This window comes from Budorcas taxicolor, chromosome X (assembly GCF_023091745.1).
Source record: "Budorcas taxicolor isolate Tak-1 chromosome X, Takin1.1, whole genome shotgun sequence".
NCBI classification, from domain to species: domain Eukaryota; kingdom Metazoa; phylum Chordata; class Mammalia; order Artiodactyla; family Bovidae; genus Budorcas; species Budorcas taxicolor.
Genome location: NC_068935.1, coordinates 128,264,349 through 128,276,066, shown reverse-complemented (window position 1 = coordinate 128,276,066; position 11,718 = coordinate 128,264,349).

Here is an 11,718-nt window from a genome sequence, read left to right as displayed (position 1 = left end):
CTATATAATTTGTCCAAAGTTGAATGGAATAGCTGAACTAGGACATGCTGGGAAGAGATGTTTCATGGAAGAAAATAATGATCTAATTTTAGAAAAATTATTAAAGGTATACTTTGAGCTCCTGCTTGATTAAGTTTAAGAAGGAGGAAGACCACCAAGGGCCAGTACAAATAGAGGAGAGCAGCATCATAAACTGGGTCCAACTTTCTGGAAGGGAATTTGGCAATATATATATATATGTGTGTGTGTCAAAGATGTCCTAAAAGATGACCTCATTGACCAAGACTTATATTTCTTAGAATTTATCTTAAGAAAATAAAGGAATGATGTAATAAACTTCACTATTCTTATCATTTTAAATAAATAATTTTATTATTGCACAACATTAATTATTCTGTCTTTAAAATTAGAGAAAATTAGAAATGATAAAATGCTTACGAGTGAAGAATTGTTTACTTAAATGGTCTTTCTTCTCCTACTCTCACCCCCTCCAGTCTATTTCGAGCACAGCAACCAGCATCATCTTCTAATTAAAATGCAATGACTTGAATGCTTGACTGACTGTAGCAATCGTTTTGCAAAAGATACAAATATTGGATCATAATGTTGTAAATCTGAAACTAATATAATGTTATATGTCAATTATACCTCAACACCAACAACATTTTAGTGCAATGACAATGGCCACATCACTCCTGTGCTCAAAACACTCCAATGGTTTCCCTCAGTCAGGGTCAAAGCCTAATCTTTATCCTGCTCTCGTGCATACCTGGCATGGTCTCGAGTTGCCACTTAAGTGGCTCTTCCCTGAACAAGTGTTTGTGCCCCAAGTAATCTTTCATCTTCACTTTAGACACCGAAGAATCTAGAATCTTAGCTCCCTTGTGAAGGACATTCATTTGATATTTGCCTTAACATACACTCTCACACATAGATTTTTTTAAAAAATGTTTTCTTCAGAATTATAATTATGTTAGATTCTGAGCAGAAAACTGTTTTTCCCAATCATTATCAAGTGACTATCATCTTTCATCTGGACTATTGCTAAACTGCCCACTTAATTATTATTAATAATTCTGCCTATTTAATTTGTTCTCCTCACTGCATTCTTTTTTTTTTTTCTAAAAAATAGTCATAACTTTTCCATGTTTAAAATTTACCAATGTCTTCCCATTTCTCTACAAATGAAGAATTAAATTCCTGATGGTCAAGAGTTTTGTTTTGGGTTTTTGTTTGTTTGTTTGTTTTACACTGCAAATGCAAGAGCTCAGGTCCTCGACCAGGGATTGAACCTTTACGCCCCCTGCCGTGGAAGGGCAGAGCCCTAACCACTGGATCACCAGGAAAGCCCCCTGATGGTCAAGGTTCAAAAACAGTACTATACAATGGAAATATATTGCAAACCATGTATTGAATTTTAAATTTTATAGCAGCCATGTGTTTTCAGAAAGTTTAAACATGGTAAAAATAATTTTAATACTATATTCAATTTTAGTCAGTCTAAAATATGATCATCTCAATATGTAATCAATAATTCAAGTATATTTTAAATGCTACCACTATAAAAATATAGTTATGTGAGGTGATGAATGTGTTAATGAACCTTATTGTGGTAATCATTTTGACACATATACATGTTTCAAATCATTGCACAGTACACCTTAAATTTGCATGATGTTATTTATCAGTTATATTTCAAACCTGAGGAAAACATTAAAAATTATTGAAATATATTACATTCAGGTTTTCATACTAAATGTTTGAAGTCCAATGTGTATTTTACTCTACAGTGCATCTCAAATTGGACAAGCCATATTTCACATGCTCCACAGCCTCAAGTGGCTAGGGGCTGCAATATTGGACAATGGAGCTCTACGAGATTAACACTATGCCAGGGTTTCCCTGGTGGCTCAGATGGTAAAGAATCTGCCTGCAATTCAGGAGACCTGGGTTCGACCCCTGGGTCAGGAAGATCCCCTAGAGAAAGGAATGGCTACCCACTCTAGTATTCTTGCCTGGAAAATTCCATGGACAGAGGAGCCTGGCAGTTATAGTCCATGAGGTTGCAAAGAGTCAGACAATACTGAGTGACAAACACACTCAGTCTTCTCAGGCTGTGGACCAATTTAACCTTCAGGTCCTCAAAATACAATTCTTTTAATTTTCCTAGTCGTTTATACATGTTGAGTTTTCATACAACAAAAAATTTGAAAGAACACAATCAAACTTTTTTTAATGGGCATAACATTTGAATGACATTTCACCAATGGAAATACACAAATGGCCAATAAGCAAGTGAAAGATACTCAACAGTCATTAGGAAAATTCAAAATCAAAATCAAGATGAGATACCACTTCACATCTATTAGAATGATTATGATTAAAAAATAGACAATAACAAGTATAGACGAGAATGTGAAGAAGCTAGGACTTTCATATACTGCTGATAGGATTGTACAATGTTGTGCTTGCTTTGGGAAACAGTCTGACAGTTCCTTAAAATGTTGAATATAGTCACCATGTGAATGAATGAAGTCGCTCAGTCGTGTCTGACTCTTTGCGACCCCACGGACTGTAGCCTACCAGGCTCCTCCCTCCATGGGATTCTCCAGGCAAGAGTCACCATAAGACCCTACAATTCCACTTCCAAATATTTACCTAAGAGAAGTAAATGAAGATATATGTCTACATAGGACACATGTCCATACAGACAAACTGACTTCTGTTAAGTCAGAAGTTAGGCACAAGAAAGAGGGCTGGCCTAGCCGAAAAGGATGCAAACTGATCTCTAGATTCCATCCCAGACATGCCCAGGAAAGCTCACAGATATGCTGCAAAAATAACCAGAGACTTTTCCAGCTCCTGCACATGCACCATAAGCACACAGTGGATACAAACTAACCACAGGGGCTTCTCCAACTCCAGCACATGTGCCGGTGATGCACAGCTGTGTTCTCAAGTAACCTTAGGCAGCTAGGAGCCCATTCAGTTCAGCTCAGTCGCTCAGTAGTGTCCGACTCTTTGCAACCCCATGAATCGCAGCACGCCAGGCCTCCCTGTCCATCACCAACTCCCGGAGTTCACTGAGACTCACGTCCATTGAGTCGGTGATGCCATCCAGCCATCTCATTCTCTGTCATCCCCTTCTCCTCCTGCCCCCAATCCCTCCCAGCACCAGAGTATTTTCCAATGAGTCAATTCTTTGCATGAGGTGGCCAAAGTACTGGAGTTTCAGCTTTAGCATCAGTCCTTCCAATGAACACTCAGGACTGATCTCCTTTAGAATGGACTGGTTGGATCTCCTTGCAGTCCAAGGGACTCTCAAGAGTCTTCTCCAGCAGCACAGTTAGAAAGCATCAATTCTTCGGTGTTCAGCTTTCTTTATAGTCCAACTCTCACATCCATACATGACCACAGGAAAAACCATAGCCTTGACTAGACGGACCTTTGTTGGCAAAGTAACATCTCTGCTTTTGAATATGCTATCTAGGTTGGACATAACTTTTCTTCCAAGGAGCAAGCGTCTTTTAATTTCATGGCTGCAATCACCACCTGCAGTGATTTTGGAGCCCCCAAAAATAAAGTCTGACACTGTTTCCACTGTTTCCCCATCTATTTCCCATGAAGTGATGGGACAAGATGCCATGATATTAGTTTTCTGAATGTTGAGCTTTAAGCCAACTTTTTCACTCTCCTCTTTCACTTTCATCAAGAGGCTTTTTAGTTCCTCTTCATTTTCTGCCATAAGGGTGGTATCATCTGCATATCTGAGGTTATTGATATTTCTCCCTGCAATCTTGGTTCCAGCTTCCACTTCTTCCAGCCCAGCGTTTCTCATGATGTACTCTGCATATAAGTTAAATAAGCAGGGTGACAATATACAGCCTTGACGTACTCCTTTTCCTATTTGGAACCAGTCTGTTGTTCCATGTCCAGTTCTAACTGTTGCTTCCTGACCTGCATACAGATTTCTCAGGAGGCAGCTCAGGTGGTCTGGTATTCCTATCTCTTGAAGAATTTTCCACAGTTTCTTGTGATCCACAGAGTCAAAGGCTTTGGCATAGTCAATAAAGCAGAAATAGATGTTTTTCTGGAACTCTCTTGCTTTTTCGATGATCCAGCCAATGTTGGCAATTCGATCTCTGGTTCCTCTGCCTTTTCTAAAACCAGCTTGAACATCAGGAAGTTCACGGTTCACGTATTGCTGAAGCCTGGCTTGGAGAATTTTGAGCATTAGTTTACTAGCGTGTGAGATGAGTGCAATTGTGCTGTGGTTTGAGCATTCTTTGGCATTGCCTTTCTTTGGGATTGGACTGAAAACTGACCTTTTCCAGTCCTGTGGCCACTGCTGAGTTTTCCAAATTTGCTGGCATATTGAGTGCAGCACTTTCACAGCATCGCTTTCAGGATTTGAAATAGCTCAATGGGAATTCCATCACCTCCACTAGCTTTGTTCATAGTGATGCTTTCTTAAGGCCCACTTGACTTCACATTCCAGGATGTCTGGCTCTAGGTGAGTGATCACACCATCGTGATTATCCTGGTTGTGGAGATATTTTCTGTATAGTTCTTCTGTGTATTCTTGCCACCTATTCTTAGTATCTTCTGCTTCTGTTAGGTCCATACCATTTATGTCCTTTATCGAGCCAATCTTTGCATGAAATGTTCCCTTGGTATCTCTAATTTTCTTGAAGAGATCTCTAGTCTTTTCCATTCTGTAGGGTTCATAAATATTCTATACATACATACATCTGATTACAACAGACTGAATTATGGGAAAGACATGCGCAATAGAGCCTCTTGTTATGTAACTTGCAACTGTCCATCAAAACCCTCAGTCCACACCCACATAAATGAAAATGTAAAAACCCTATTTTGCATGTGCCCAGACACACCCCCTTCCCTGACTGGCCTTGAGTGTATGCTCATTTGCATTTTTCACAGGGCAGAACCAAGAGAGGAAGACAGGAAGTATGAAAAGGAAAGCCAAGACCTACTCACATGTTTTGGGAGTGCTTATTTAACGAAGACTTGTTCACTAGGACTGTAACCAGTGTTTTTTTTTTTTAATCACTGCAATTATGATATATGAGTTGAGATGTCCTGTCAGAGCTATAATTAGTCTGTTATTCAAGGCCTCATAGGACAAGAGAGAGGGGAATAAACTAACCTGACAAACCCTAAATGTCCGTCAACAAGTAAAAGGGTAAAGTATTTTGTGTGTGTGCATGTGTGTGTATGTCTGTGCATGTTTGTGTGCTTAGTTCCTTTAGCAGAGTCCAATACTTTGTGACCCTTCCCCCCAGGCTATAACCTGGGTTACCATTTGCTTACTCCAGGGATTCTTTGCAACCCAGGAATCAAATCTGAGTCTTATTTCCCCTGCACTGGTATATGGAATTTTTACCACTATATTAGTCTCTTACATCTCCAGCATATTGGCAGGCAGTATATTGGCAGGCTACATATAGTCCATGGGGTCACAAGAGTTGGACACGACCTAGTGACTAAACCACAACACAGAGATAGAGAGTAAATAAATAATTGCCTAGGGGGCATGAGGATGGAGAATTACTGCAAATGGGCACAGGGACTTTTTGGGAATAAGGGAACCATTCTAAAACTGGGTTATGGTGATGGTGGCACAACTATATAAAATTATCAAAAATCAGGTGGTGCTAGTGGTAAAGAACCAGGCTGCCAACACAGGAGATGTTAGAGATGTGGGTTTGGTCCCTTGGATTGGAGGAGATCCCCTGGAGGAGGGCGTGGCAACCCACTCCAGTATTCTTGCCTGGAGAGCCCCATGGACAGAGGAACCTGGTGGGCTCAATGCATAGGGTCACACAGAGTCGGACATGACTGAAGCAATTTAGCACACATAAAATGAGTGAATTTTATGACATAAAATATTTATCTCAATAAAATTATTTTAAGTAAAATACTCACAAGAAATTAAAAAATAAATCTGAGGTAGTACATTGGGCAGTTCTGAGGCTGTCTCTTGCTTCCACAGTGTTTGAATGGAACAGATGCAGGGATGCCCCTTCCTCCAACGCCTGTCCACCCTCCAATATCCTGGGCCTCCAGACCAGCCAACACCTTCTTTTGAGCTTGGCTCCTTACTGATCAACCATGAGCTCCCAGACTCATCAGAATGATGCCACCCAGGTAGAGGCCAACTCAACATGTATCTGCACACCTCCTACACCCACCTTTCTGGGCTTATTTCCACCATGATGCTGTGGCTCTGGAATGCATGTGCCACCTTCTCAAGGAATTTGAAACAGGCTGGAAACTGGTCCCTGGGACTCTTTGCTGCAGTGCTACCACCTGGACAAACCTCTCCTCTTCTGGAGCAACAAAATACAAAGAAACTGTAAGGAACTAAAAATAATTGCATGCATGTATAGTTGGGACAAATTATGAACAATAAGAGAAAAAGACTGAAAACCCAACTGCTACTTCTCAAGAATTAGAAGCAAAAACAGGATGTTGGGAGCAAAAACAAGGTACTGCACCCGATCCCTGTACTCAGCATCCCTGGGCCTGTCCCCGCCCTCATTCCACTTGAGAGGCCAGCGCACTCCCGGCAGGCAGCCAGTAAGGCAGCCTGTTTCTAGTTTTCACTCCCTCATGCTTAACCCTAACCCAAAAGGAGCAGGGTAAAACCCAGGACGCGTGGAAGCCATTGAGCTCAGGGAAAAGTACCTGAAATCGGCCTTCATGGACCTGCAGGCCCGGGGGTCTGCCAGCACAGCCCCCACCTTCTCGACTTTCCGAATGACAGGAAGCCCCCCTGGTGTCAGGGCTTCTGCCTGAAGCCCCTTTCTACAGCTCCTAGGCAGCTTGTTAACCACCCTGGAGACTTGCCTAAGCCTTTCACCAAGTAGAAACAATAAAGCTTTTTGTAGCAAAACAAAACAAAACAAAAAAAACACTTGAATGTTTACATCCTGCTGTAACATTTTCATACCTTTTATAGTCCCAGCCTCCTCCCAACAGATCATAAGTTGCACGCAGGGAAGAACCATTCATGCCTTGCTCCTGGTTGTAGCCCCACCATCCACACTATGCCTTTCACAGAGCAGGGGCTCAAACAGCTGTTGAATATACTGAATAAATTGCTTGAAGTGAAGTCGCTCAGTCGTGTCCAACTCTTTACGACCCCATGGACTGTAGCCTACCAGGCTCCTCCATCCATGGGATTTTCCAGGCAAGAATACTGGAGTGGGTTGCCATTTCCTTCTCCAGGAGATCCTCCCAACCCAGGGACTGAACCCGGGTCTCCTGCATTATAGGCAGACGCTTTACCATCTGAGCCACCAGGGAATTAAAAAAAAAAAATCATAGACACTTAAAGTTCTTAAAAATCCTACTCAGCAATAAAACACACTCAACAACATGGATGAACATTATGAAAGAAGCCAGAAACCACTGACTACTATATTATATGATTCCGTTTATAAAATTCTAGAACAGTGAAAACTACATATTCTGAATAGTGGTTTCCTGGGAGAGCAGGGGACAGGCACTAAGTGGGAAGGGGTACAAGAGAACTCTCAAAGGTGATGGCAGTTATATAGGTGTTCAGTTTAGTCGCTCAGTCATGTCCGACTCTTTGTGACCCCATGGACTGCAGCACGCCAGGTTTCCCTGTCCATCACCAACTCCTGAAGTTTACTCAAACTCATGTCCATCGCAGCGGTCATGCCATCCAACGATCTCATCCTCTGTCGTCCCCCTCTCCTCAAGACTTCAATCTTTCCCAGCATCAGGGTCTTTTCAAATGAGTCAGTTCTTCACATGAGGTGGCCAAAGTATTAGAGTTTCAGCTTTAGCATCAGTCCTTACAACAACTATTCAGGACTGATTTCCTTTCAGATTGACAGGTTGATCTCCTTGCAGTCCAAGGGACTTCTCAAGAGTCTTCTCCAACACCACAGTTCAAAAGCATCAATTCTTCAGCGCTCAGCTTTCTCACATCCATACATGACTACTGGAAAAACCATAGCTCTGACTAGGTGGACCTTTGTTGGTAAAGTAATGTCTCTGCTTTTTAATATGCTGTCTAGGTTGGTCATAAATTTTCTTTCAAGGAGCAAGTGTCTTTTAATTTCATGGCTGCACTTACCATCTGCAGTGATTTTGGAGCCCAAGAAAATAAAGTCTGTCACTGTTTCTGTTGTTTCCCCATCTTATTTGCCATGAAGTAGCTCGATCATCGAAAAAGCAAGAGAGTTCCAGAAAAACATCTATTTCTGCTTTATTGACTATGCCAAAGCCTTTGACTGTGTGGATCACAATAAACTGTGGAAAATTCTGAAAGAGATGGGAATACCAAACCACCTGACCTGCCTCTTGAGAAACCTGTATTCAGGTCAGGAAGCAACAGTTAGAACTGGACATGGAACAACAGACTGGTTCCAAATAGGAAAAGGAGTATGTCAAGGCTTATGCAGAGTACATCATGAGAAATGCTGGTCTGGAGGAAGCACAAGCTGGAGCCAAGATTCCTGGGAGAAATATCAATAACCTCAGATATGCAGATGACACCACCCTTATGGCAGAAAGTGAAGAAGAACTAAAGAGCCTCTTGATGAAAGTGAAAGAGGAGAGTGGAAAAGTTGGCTTAAAACTCAACATTCAGATAACTAAGATCATGGCATCCGGTCCCATCACTTCATGGCAAATAGATGGGGAAACAGTGCAAACAATGGCTGACTTTATTTTGGGAGGCTTCAGAATCACTGCAAATGGTGACTGCAGCCATTAAATTAAAAGATGCTTATTCCTTGGAAGGAAAGTTATGAACAACCTAGACAGCATACTAAAAAGCAGAGACTTTTGCCAACAAAGGTCCATCTAGTGAAGGCTATGGTTTTTCCAGTGGTCATGTACGGATGTGACAGTTGGACTGTGAAGAAAGCTGAGCACCGAAGAATTGATGCTTTTGAACTGTGGTGTTGGAGAAGACTCTTGAGAGTCCCTTGGACTGCAAGGAGATCCAGCCAGTTCATCCTAAGGGAGATTGGTCCTGGGTGTTCATTGGAGAGACTGATGTTGAAGCTGAAGCTCCAATACTTTGGCCACCTGTTGCAAAGAGCTGACTCATTTGAAAAGACCCTGGTGCTGGGAAAGATTGAGGGCAGGAGGAGAAGGGGATGACAGAGCATGAGATGGTTGGATGGCATCACCGACTCGATGGACATGGGTTTGGGTAGACTCTGGGAGTTGGTGATGGACAGGGAGGCCTGGCATGCTGCAGTTCATGGGGTCGCAAAGAGTCAGACATGACTGAGTGACTGAACTGAACTGAATGGGACTGGATGCCATGATCTTAGTTTTCTGAATGTCGAGTTTTAAGCCAGCTTTTTCACTGTCCGCTTTCACTTTCATTGAGAGGCCCTTTAGTTCTTCTTCACTTTCTGCCATAAGGCTGGTGTTATCTGCATATCTGAGGTTATTGACATTTCTCCCGCCAATCTTGATTCCAGCCTGTGCTTCATCCAGCCTGGCATTTCACATGATATACTCTGCATATAAGTTAAATAAGCAGGGTGACCATATACAGCCTTGATGTATTCCTTTCCCAATCTGGAACCAGTCTGTTGTTCCATGTACAGTTCTAACTGTTGCTTCGTGACCTGCATACAGGTTTCTCAGGAGGCAGGTCAGGTGGTCTGGTATTCCCATCTCTTGAAGAATTTTCCACAGTTTATTGTGTGATCCACACAGTCAAAGGCTTTAGTGTAGTCAATAAAGCAAAAGTTTTTCTGGAACTCTCTTGCTTTTTCGATGATCCAGCGGATGTTGGCAATTTGATCTCTGGTTCCTCAGTTTGAACATCTGAAAATTCATGGTTCACGTATTGCTGAAGCCTGGTTTGGAGAATTTTGAGCATTACTTTACTAGCGTGTGAGATGAGTGCAATTGTGCAGTAATTTGAGCATCTTTGGCATTGCTTTTCTTTGGAACTGGAATGAAAACTGACCTTTTCCAGTCCTGTGGCCACTGCTGAGTTTTCCAAATTCGCTAGCATATTGAATGCAGCACTTTCACAGCATCATCTTGCAGGATTTGAAATAGCTCAACTGGAATTCCATCACCTCCACTAGCTGTGTTCATAGTGATGCTTCCTAAGGCCCATTTGATTTCACATTCCAGGATGTCTGGCTCTAAGTGAGTGATCACACCATCATGGTTATCTAGGTCATGAAGATCTTTTTTGTATAGTTCTTCTGTGTATTCTTGCCACCTCTTCTTAATATCTTCTGCTTCTGTTAGGTCCATACCATTTCTGTCCTTTATTGTGCCCATCTTTGCATGAAATGTTTCCTTGGTATCTCTAATTTTCTTGAAGAGATCTCTAGTCTTTCCCATTCTATTGTTTTCCTCTATTTCTTTGCATTGATCACCGAGGAAGGCTTTCTTCTCTCTCCTTGCTATTCTTTGAAACTCTGCATTCAAATGGGTATATCTTTCTTTTTCTCCTTTGCCTTATGGGTGTACATTTGTCAAAATTCAAAGTGCACACTTAAAATCAGTGCATGTTGCATACAAATTATATATCAATTAAAAAATCTGAATACCACTAGTAAAAAGTAATAAAGCCTCCTAGTTCTTTAGTAGGAAGTGCAATATTTTCCATGACCTGGTCACTGCATGCCACTCCAAACTCACTTCTCAGAAAGTTGCCCACTGCCCTCCCGAAACTGCCCCTCTAATTCCATCCCCACAAACCCTGGGCTCCAGGCTTATTAAATGGCTGACATTTCCCCAAACATATCATGTCCATCCATTCCTCTATGCCCTCCTCTCCTGAACTTCCTCTCCCTTCCCTGACAGCTGGGCACCTACTGTATTTGCAAAACTTCAGAAAATTGAGTTATGGTTGCCTGGAGCTGCGGGCACTAGAGATCTTATGGGGTAATGGAGCCATTATAAAATTGGGTTGTGGTGGTAACTGCAACTGTAAACTGACTGAAATTCATTGAATCATACACTTAAAGCAAGTGGCTCTAATAGTATGGTATGTAAATTAAGCAGCAGTAAAGGTATTTTTTTAAAAAAAAAATGCAACGTATGTAAATCAAACCATCACGCTATATACTTTAAACTTATAATGTGATGTCTCTATGTCAATTTCTCAATAAAACTGGGGGAAAAAAAACTAAGCTCAAAGATAATCCCTCTGTAAAGACCTTCCTATCCCCTTCCAAATCCTCAAACCAAATACCTCTTTGCTCTGTCACACCTCTTTGTACTCTGTACCTACTCCTGTTAAAGGCCTCTGTGTCTCAGTATACTTTTTTCTCTAAAGCTCTCTATTCTCAGATGCTGAAGTCCCAAGGGTGCTGCCTTATCTAAGCTTTTTTCATCCATGCCTAAACCACACCTGACACATAAAGCAACTTAACTGCTGCTCATTCCAGGCTCCTCTATCCATGGATTTCTCCAGGCAAGAATACTGGAGTGAGTTGCCATTCCCTTCTCGAAGGGATCTTCCTGACCCAGGGACTGAACCCAGGTCTCCCACATTGCAAGCAGATTCTTTACCACCTGAGCCACCAGGGAAAGCCCCAGATAAATATATGTGTTGCATTTTAACTTCATAATTCCTTGCACTGTAAGCCTAAGAGTTGGGTCCTGGTTAAAACTGAATGTTTCCCTATTTTGACAGATATGGCTTTCAATCTTTTGAATGCGTTGGGCATT